At 35.7% G+C, this 10,582-nt stretch overlaps 1 non-coding gene across 1 annotated transcript; it reads right to left on the reverse strand.

Moving 5' to 3' along the window:
• Positions 1 to 229: 229 nt before the first annotated feature.
• On the reverse strand, positions 230 to 302 carry TRNAV-UAC (transfer RNA valine (anticodon UAC)). Its single transcript has one exon. It is a non-coding gene; the product is annotated as a tRNA-Val (tRNA).
• Between the last annotated feature and the right edge of the window lie 10,280 nt (positions 303 to 10,582).

Here is a 10,582-nt window from a genome sequence, read left to right on the forward strand (position 1 = left end):
GAATTGTTATGTACTTTAGATCACAATACATTATTTTGGGTTGTGATCTTTTTTTTTTTTTAAAGCAATCAGTGTTAAGTAACTTGCTCAAGTTTACACGGCCAGTTATTTCTGGGTGTGGTGCTGAGTATCCGAGCCCAGATTTGATCCCCAGGTCATCCCAACACTGGAGCTGGTGCTCTTACTTGCTTAGCCACCTGGCTGCCCCAAACAAAGATTATTCCTTATGTGGTTCCACTGGGGCTCGAACCCAGGACCTTCTGCGTGTAAAGCAGATGTGATAACCGCTACACTATGGAACCACTGGGTTGTGATCTTTACAGTATGTCAAATTTAGTATACATGTAGAGTATAGAGTCAATATGGCTATATGTTATTCATTTAATAAATAAAATAATCTTTTAAATATGATACTCCATGAATGGAATCTAGGAGCTAAGGTTGTATTATAAATGTATATTGATTCGACAGTTGAACAACAACAAACTGATTGACCTACTGAATATATTTGTTATTTCTTAGAACTTTTTCTAGCATGTTCTTCCTTGGGCTTCAGCAAATACTCATATCCACAGAATACTAGTATGACTGTCAATATCTGTGGTCTGAAAGAAATTCCAGGAATCATGACACAGCTGTAAGTAGTCCAAGGATAAACTGGGCTTTGTCTAGGTATATTGATACCAAGAAAAGTGTGCTTCTTCCTTGCAGTGGTCCAAAGCCTTGTATTTCTAGACATGACTGGCCTGAATGACTGTTTTCCCTTGAATAGCCCCTAGACCACAACCCCAGAATATGTCACCATAAGATTCCCCTTCCAAGGCCCACCACATTTCCAGGAACCTACTATAATACAGGATAGACTTTCTGAGAGTCTCCCTTTCATGGAGTAGTTTTGTCTACAGTGAATCTCTCCTCTCAATAGCTGCTACCCATTACTCTTGTACCCCCTTCCCAAAATTTACTATGACCTTCCTTTCAGACCCCTAGCATAATTATTTTTGCTCTAGTTGAAATAATTTATACTCACTACTGTAAATGCCCCCACCCAAACAGCTTTCCAGAGGACTGATGCTGTGAATAGCCTTCAAGATTATGATTACATAGTATAGTAAGCTCTCTATTCAATAACAAATCAGAACAAAACATTCACAGAAAATCAAAATACAGCATTCACCATGTCGCAACTCAACAAATCACTAAAACGGCCACAAAGTTTTCACCAAAGTGGTCACACAGTTCTCAAAACAGTATAGTCATTTAGTAACTCAATTATTCAATCATCCTTAATTCAATAAGTCTTAAGGAGAAGAACCTCCTTAATCCTTAACTCACTCATCCTTAAAGCCTCCTTAAGAGATACAAAGTACAATAGTCAAAGTTCTCCATCCACGGAGTGCAATTGAATTACAATATCAGTCACTATTCAGTATTCTCTTAAGGGATAGTGGAAAATACACAGGCCATACACCCCTAGGTCACAAGTAAGTTACAATTTTATCAGTTAACTACTCAGTATCCATGGAGAAGTTTTTTCATCTTGACTCGGGGCAGGCTTTCAGCTTCCATGGTTCCTCCTCCATGGTCCCAGCTCCTGCTGAATCTAAGTGTCACCTGGGTTCAAAGGCAGACAGTTCCCAGCTCCTTGTCCAGCTCTCCATGCAGTTCCTGCTCCACACTGAAGCTCACAGTGTCCAGTCCATCTCAAATCCTTCATAGTCTCTGTTCCTAGGAAGAGAAAACTTAACAGAACCACAGACAAAGTACCTACACCACAGTCATGCTTCCTCTGGCAACTCCAGCTGGCCCTTGGAAATCTTCAGCAGCTCTGTTCTCAAAATCAAAATTACTTTCTCCCGTTCTCAAAATCACTTTCTTCCATTCTCAAAATCAAAATCACTTTCTCCATGGAAGTTCTAGTCCAGCAGCAGCCGCCCAGCCTTCAGATGCTTGCTGAGAGAAATTCTCTCTCTCTCTCCGGCAGCAGCTGCTCTGCCCCCAGATGCTTGTCCCAAGAAGTTCTGTCCAGCTTGTGCTCTTCCTTAAATATGGTATTAGCTTCTCCCTGTTCAGCCCCTTCCTGTCATGTCAGCAACAGGGGTTCTCTGTTAAGCCCCTTCCTGTTATGTCAGTAACAGGGGTTCATACCTTCTGTTTCTTTAACAGAGGCTTAATTTGAAACTAGGTGCTAAGTACCTCTCAACTTAGCAATACAAAGGGATCTTCAAATTTCAGTACTATTACAACTACTCAGATTTATATCCTCTTTGTTGAGTTTATATAACTTTATATAACTTTTTATATAACTCAACTTTGTTGAGTTAATAACACACCTGTGGTTAAAAAAAAGGCCAAGAATGATTTGTCATGAATGATGTGGAAGGAGTTCTTGTTCAGATACAGTTTGTACTATGTGCTCTATAGGTCTGTTCCAATGCTAAGATCCTATGACTTTGCTCACTGATGCCAGAATGAAATATGCTACCAAATTCTATTACTTAGGGGGAAATATGTTTCTGGAGAGAGAGAAATGCAGAAGTGTTAACTAATGGAATAAGGAGCAGGACATTAGTAGTCCATGGGTTTGCAAACTGAGTAATTAGGCAGTTAATGAAATAGCTTTTTTTTGGTCTGGATGATAAGTGATTAAAATGTTAGACAAGTATAACATGTAACATGAAACAGTTTTCAAGCAATACCTAAACTAATTGACTAGCAAATTAAGGCCAATGTGGCACATTGGATAGAAAGAATACTGGGTTTGGTGTCAGATGTCTTAGATTGGAGTACCGACTCTGAAACTGACTTTGGACAAGTTATATAACCTTACTTTCCTCATCTGTAAAGTGGGAATAATAATAATTTTACAATCTTATTCAAAATATTGCTGTGAAGAAAGTACATGTGTAAACAATATAATAATGTGTAAATATCTTTCTAGGTAGTAGAATAAACCATAAGTGTCTAGTGACTAAAGTACTGAATGTGGTGTCAGAAGGACCTGGATAAAAATTTGGCCTCAGATGTGTACTGTTAACCTTCTCCAGCTTCAGTTCTCCCTCTGTAAATGGAAGATAAAAATAACTGCAACATTTATCTCATTGCAAATTTTAAAAAATAGCATTCAAATGTTTTTGCGAAATAACTTTTCTCAAGATTTGTGATTTCATTGGTGGTGGTTATAGTAATTTTAATTATCTCATTCTCACAAAAAAAAAAACCTTTTACATTTCATTAATTTTGTTTGGAATTTAAAGAACACACACACACACACACACACACACACCCACACCCACACACAAAACTCAACTCTACCACCCAGAGCATTTCCATATGCAAAGTAGAACTGAAAAAATTTACATATGAAACTATGAATCTCTATTAAACGTGGCTTGTTTTACAAATGTATAATAATTTCAACCCATAACTTTCTCTTTTTGAATATTTCATAATTTTTTCCCACTTACATGTCAAACTAATTTTTAATATTAATCTTTTAAAATTTTGAGTTCCGACTTCTGTCTCTTTCTTCTTCCCTTCACTGCCCCCCATACAGTAAGATATTTGATATAGATCATACACATGCAATCACACAAAACATATTTACATATTAATCATAACATGTAACTTTTGAAGTAGTCTTGTTTGTTTCTTCTGTGAAAATTTTAAGATGTTTCAATGAATGGATTCTCTTCTTTTTGTGTTGGCAATACTATTGCTAGGTACCTTTCTCCCCATTTCCCACACCTCCAATAAAAGAGAAAAACATGTCCTTATAACAAATAAGCATAGTGACAAACAAAACAGGTCCTTATATTTTCCATGCCCTCTAATATATGTTTCATTTAACATCTTGGGTCTATCACTCAATACATACTAGCTAGGTGGCCCAGTAGATGGAACGCTTGCCCAGTAGTCAGGTGAAGATGAGTTCAAATATGGTCTCATACATTTACTTGCTGTGTGGTCCTTGACTGGGAGCCTCATAAAGCCATTCTTTCAAATAGAGTTTGAAAAACAAGCTCTAATTTTCAAATTTGGTTATGTTTGTTTGTTTTTCATCCTCACTAATCTACCTTACTCAGACATTCAACAATGGATAAATCATCAAAGGGAGTAAATAGGCAACTGTCAAAGGAAGAAATCTTCATGGTCAACAGCTATTGGAAGAAAAATGCCCCAAATAAATATCAAGTAGATAAATAAAGACTAAAACAACTTTGAAGTTCTACGTCACATCTGTCAGACTGGCAAAAATGACAAAAGTGGAAAATTGTACTTGTTGGAGTAGCTGTGAGAAGACAGATAATGTGGTTCACTCTTGTTAGAGCCAGGAATTGTTCCAGCTATTCTGGAAAGCACTATAGTCAGAAAGTCACTGAACTGTGTGTATATATGATATGACTACTCAGCCTATACCCAAGTGATATCAAAGAAAGAGGAAAAAGTCCCATATGCCCATTGTTCTTCAGTTGTTCAGTCAAACCTGACCCTTTGAGACCCCAAATCTGTGAGACCAGATTTAAACAAAATATCTGTGGCAGTTTTTGTTGTTGTTGTTAAAGCAAAGAATTGAAAACAAAGGAGAGTGCCCATCAATTAGGGAATGGTTAAACCAACAAAGCATACAAATATAATGAACTATTATTATAGCATAAGAAATGATTTGAGGGATGATTTCTGATAAACCTGAGAAGACTTATAAATCAATGCAGAGTGAAATGAGCAGAACAGGGAGAACAGTTTATATAGTAATGACAAAAATATAAAGGAAAACAACTTGGAAATATTTAAAAACTCTGTCCAATGTGTTGAACAATCATGACTCAAAAGAACTGATGATGAAACATGTCCACCACCTGGCAGAAGGATGATGGATCAAAGGTACAGAATTAGACATAGTTTGGACATAGAAGATATGTGGATTTCCTTTGCTTGTCTCTGCCTATTTGTGAGGGCAGGTAGATGGTACAGTGCATAGAACTCCAGGCCTGGATTCAAAAAGAGTCATCTTCCTGAGTTCATATCCAATCTCAGACACTAATTGTGTGATCCTGGGCAAGTCATTAACCCTGTTTGCTTCAGTTTCCTCATCTGCAAAATGAGCTAGAGAAGGAAATGGCAAACTGCTCCAGTATATTTGTCAAGAAAACTTCAAATAGGGTTGCAAAGAGTCAGATATGACTGAAAAATTACTGAACAAGTTTACTTGCTAGAAAAGATAATGCTTTTCTTTTTTTGGGGGGGTGTAGGGGAAATAGCAATAGTGTTACCAAAATAAAAAGAAGAAAATAAATGTTCATTGAAACATCTTCAAAAAAGCACAGAAATCAAGTGTGGTGGTATATGTCTGTAATTTCAGCTACTGAGAAGGTTGAAACTGGTGGAATTATTTAGGTTTGATGGTCATAGATGCAGCAGGGCTAAGCTGATTGGGTATCAAGTTTAGCACTAACATGGCAACCCTCAGGCTGCTCAAGGAGGAGAGAACTGATCCAAGTTCCAGAGCAGGAAAAAGCTTCTGTGCTCATTTGCAGTAAATGAAATTGGGCCCTTGAGTGGAGGGTTATAGCTCATTAGAAAATCTTTCTAACACATGACTTAAGCTTCTCAGAGTCATCATGGGGTCTTAAAAATCACCTCTGTTTCCCATATTCTCAAGCTCTTTTCCAATTGAAAATGCTTTCACTATAATTGCCTTTCTTATTAAAAAAAATTCGTCCTCTTATCTTTTACTTTTGTATTTTCCTTTGTCTTTGAATCTTTCTCATGTCTTATAGTCACTAAAAGCTACTAGGTCAAGTGCTACTTGGAAACATATAAGCAATTCTTTTATTCTCCCTGGCAATAATAACTTCAAAGGCCTTCTCTAGGTTATCTCAGTGTTGACCTTGCCTGCCTAGCTTCCTTAATCATACCCTGTTCTACCAAGTGTTCACTTACCACATCCTTTCAGAGAGTTTCCCTAGATTTGACCCACAACTATTGTGAGACTTAGTGGCCTGAAGTTTTTGCCCTTTTTAAAAATAATGGAGTTATGTTTCCCTTCTTCAATCTCTCCTGAATCTGCTAAACTTTTTAAAATGCCAGGGGAAGGTTCACCAATTTCCTTGTTCACTTCCCCTAACATTTGTTGATATATATTATCTGGTTCTAGAAATCTGTCTCCTTCAGCTCAAATTTACTTTCAAACCATTTTACTTCTCTGAACATTGCCTTTGCTCTCTTGTGTAATTCTTGACCTTCCCCCTTTTCTTTCTGAAGAGATAGGAATAAAGAGCTCTTATATTTTAATGGGGGTTTGTATATGAGAGAAGAGAGAAAAGAGTGTGGCAGGGCCCCATTATTCTCATTACCTTCAGTTTGTATTTTTATTTCTGCTGTTTTTACTCATTCACATGATTTAAAGTTGGAATTAATGTATGAGAACTTAGTATGTTATTGAAATAAAGTATCTAAGTTTTGATGCATAGCACGAGAAGAGAAGGCAAAAGTTCTCGGTGTTCTTGGATTATGTCTGAACCTGTGATTCCATTAGTTTTGGGGAGTAATTGTTAGGAAACCCCCTTTACAAATGATATTTGGCAACTATTAAGTGATTTACAGTTCCATAGAGTTGCCTGAGGAAGGGAGATGATGAATAACATTGAGTAATCCTTAAATGATCGTCTTTGGCCTTATTATCTCAATCACCTTTTTACCTCCTTTTCCTCCCAAGTCATAGGGATTCTGCGTAGTAGATTTACCTTGCTTTACAAGTGACAATTACTGTATAGTATTGTATATTTTCAATTCTTCTTTGGGATATTTTTACAGTATAATCATTACCTAATAAATGTTCCTTCCCCATTGTAGCCTTCTAAAACAAACAAATCCCAATCCAGTGACTGATAGAGCAGGTAATAGTCCATACCCAAGGTTGACTACCCACCTAGAAAATCAATAAATGAACTAGTAAATTAATGAATGAAAAAAGCATATAGTAAGAGTTGAATCTGAGCTATATGCATGCATAGATAGATAGATATAGATATATGTGAGGCTATATACAAACATATAATATATAGGTATATATGTTATATACCTATATATGTATATATACATATGAATGGGGAACACAATATGGGTAGGAGGGTTCGGCAACAAAGAGAATGGAAACATTCACTTTTAATGGCTAATCATGGAGTAACAGTTACTCTGAGCTCACTGTTGCCAGTTAGCTATGCTAGCAGAGCTTATGGTAGCACAGCACAAATTATGGCAATGCCTAAGAAGTTAAAAGAGCTATGAGTTCAGAAAAGGACTAGGTCTCTTTCATCTGAAGACCAATCCAGGGTCTTATTTTATTATATTAACAGTGACAAATATTTACTTTATTTTAACAATGAAAAATTTTAAATAGTCACAGAATATACCAAGAAATTTAAAATAAAATGTTATATTTAGATATATGTATATATGTCATATACATGAATTATGTTATATGTAATTTATATAACATTATATTATAGATTATAATACATATTATATAATGCATGGATATACACATATAATGCATATAATATATATAGAAATATACTTACTTTAATACTATTTAGAGTTAAGTAATGGATGCACCCATAACTGATTAAAGTCACAAAATCTCTCCACCTTAGTAAATAACCTATAGAAATTGTTGAGATTAAAAAAAAAATCCTTCTGTGGTTGCCAATGCTTTGATTATGAGTGATTCTGAACTTCTTCAGCTTTTTGTTCTTCTGTACTGCTTTTCATTTTTTTTTTAGGGTGGAGGCAGTCCTGCTCTTAGTGTTCTATGTTCATCTTTTTTGTAAACGAGGTTGTGTTCTTAAATAGTACTGTTCCAGTATTTTATGGCTTTCTTTTTAAGAGATCCAGTGTTTGTTGACTTTGGGAGCTCTTTTCATCTCTTCATTTTCCTACATTGGCTACACTTCCCTAAGAAATGGTGATAATTAGAGTCAGTGTCATTTGCTCTTATCCACAGATCATTTAAATAGACTGGATGTAAGTTTTTATAATTGCTGCTGTATCTTCTCATCTTGAATCCTTTCTTTTAATCTCATAATGATTTTGACCTTTGGTCTAACCAGTGGATGATATGAATACACAGATAGTTGAATGAATGAATGAACAAATGAACAAAGACTCATTTTGTGGCTTACCATGTGCCAAACAATATGCTAAGTACTGGGAATACAAATATGAAAGTGAAGATAGTTACTCTCCTTAAGGAACTCACATTCTAATAAAGAAGACAACACATATAAGCAAGTGAGGTCCAAGAATGAGTATTCTGTTTTGAAAAGTTACGTAGATTACATTAATGATTTGTGGATCTTGCAGAAGACTGGCATGCCCTTTCCAGAGGCAATGGCAATATAAATTTTATTATGATTACAAACCTGGAAAGTGAGGGCAGGGCCTGGGAAGAGGGAGTATGTACACATATGGAAAGACAGATGGCAAAAAGATGGCTGGGGAATAGTAAAGTGAAGCATGGCTAGTTAGGGCCCATTTGATTTAATGGACCACATGAAACACTCACCAATCAGGAAAGGAGGGGATCTAAGGTGGGAATTCTTGAGCTGAGAGTGTTTAGACCTTCATTTCATTCTAATATGACTGCTACCTATTAAGATGTCATCAATTTCATATTTTGGAGATTTTCAGTGCTTCCCATGGAGTGGTGGAGATCTTCAGGTAGAGGCTGGGTGACCATCTATATCAGAGGATGAGAGAAGTTCTGTTTAGGTAAAGATTTGACTAAACATTTGTTTAAAGAAAATTTCAATTTATGGAATAAAATAAGCATTCCTATAACATAGTACAATAAAAAGATGATTTAATATGAAACTGCAAATCTACTATGCATATACTATAGTTTCTTAATTTAGTTATTTCCAATTATAAGATTCTGTGACTTGGTACCCTCAACTAGCTTCTTGGAGAAAGTATTGTGGATACACAGATGTGAGGCTACTGAATAATCTGTCCCTTATGTAACTTTAATTTCTTAATCTCAGACTGTATATGTCCCAATTTATTTTACTCCATCTTCCCCTATATCCGTTAAAAAAAATGTTTTTTTTTTCTTTTTGGAGGGGGGAAGGCAGGGCAATTGGGGTTAAGTGACTTACCCAAGGTCACATGGCTAGTAAGTGTTAAGTGTCTGAGGCTGGATTTGAACTCAGTTCATCCTGACTCCAGGGCCAGTGCTCTATACACTGTGCCACCTTGCTACCCCTATGTCCACTTTTGATAATGACTAAGTATCATGGCTTAGTTTGGAACATTATCTTAAATTCACCATAGAATTTGTATTTTTCATTCTCTGCAACTGATATTTGTATTATACAATGGGATTATCTTCAGTGTAGTCTTTTTGTTTACATTTATCTGCTCTTCAGTGATTTGAGAACCCAGGGTCATCTTTACACTACAATGAGGCACCAGAATAAGATTTTATGGGGGGCACTTATTTTTATACATCCTTTTCTCCTCTACACACAGGAGTTTATTTCCATTAACCTTTAAAAAATTTAACATTTTTAACAGTTCAATTTATAATTATGAATATAATATTTATAAGACAGTGATCTCTCTACTGCCTAAGTATTTTGGCTAATTTATTGTTCTTATTTTGAAAAAGAAGAACTGAGATAACTAGCATTTGTATAATCCTTTGTAAGGTTTGCAAAGCACTTTACATATGGTAACCCATTTGATCCTCACAACAGTCTGGAAAGACAGGTGCTATCACTATTCTAATTTTATAGATGAAGAAACAGACACACAGAGAGGATAAATAACTATTTAAAGTTGGATCTTTCTGACTCTAAGTCCCAGGCTCCAACTACTGTGGCACCTAACTGCAGAGAGATAATCAGTTTTTTTCTGGTGCTGTATTTTCAGCTTTCTTATTTTGACATTATAATTAATTTTCTTTGTTATCTTAGATACAAGCTGAAGTCTGTAAATAACTCAATGTCCCCATTTTAACCTATTTCCTGCTTATTCAGTCCTTCACCTATTGTTCCAGACATTTTATGAAGGAGTTAAAATAAATCTCCACGTTGTCATTGTTTTTTAGGTTGTTGCTAAACCATATCATGCCATTAGTTCTGCCATGAGTGAGAGGGACCAATATCTAAAAGGTTATAGAAGGATTCACAGTCATCCCTCCAGTTCTAGACCTAGAAGAAAAGTAACACAATATAGTTGAAAGAATACTGAATGAGAAATCAGAAAGGTTCTGAATTTAATTTAATTCTGCTTCTGTTAGCTTTGTGTCCTGGGGCAAATCATTTGACCTCCCTGGACCTAAGTTTCCTTATATGTAAAGTGGAAATATTAATACTGGTACTGCTTATTTGAATGAGTTATTGTGAAATAGCAAATGCAATAAAGTATGCAAAACACTACACAAATTATTATTATGTGAGACCTTACTGCCACTTTAAAAATGTTGAAGGATAGTAAAAATCCTTGTGGAATAGCCTTGGAGAGTAAATCTAACAAGAACTTTGCCAAATTCCCAATCAATAAAAACAGTAACAAGGTC

Source organism: Petaurus breviceps, unplaced genomic scaffold, assembly GCF_028583685.1.
Source record: "Petaurus breviceps papuanus isolate PSGF00001 unplaced genomic scaffold, PetGlider_PUasm1.0 90644, whole genome shotgun sequence".
Taxonomy (NCBI): domain Eukaryota; kingdom Metazoa; phylum Chordata; class Mammalia; order Diprotodontia; family Petauridae; genus Petaurus; species Petaurus breviceps.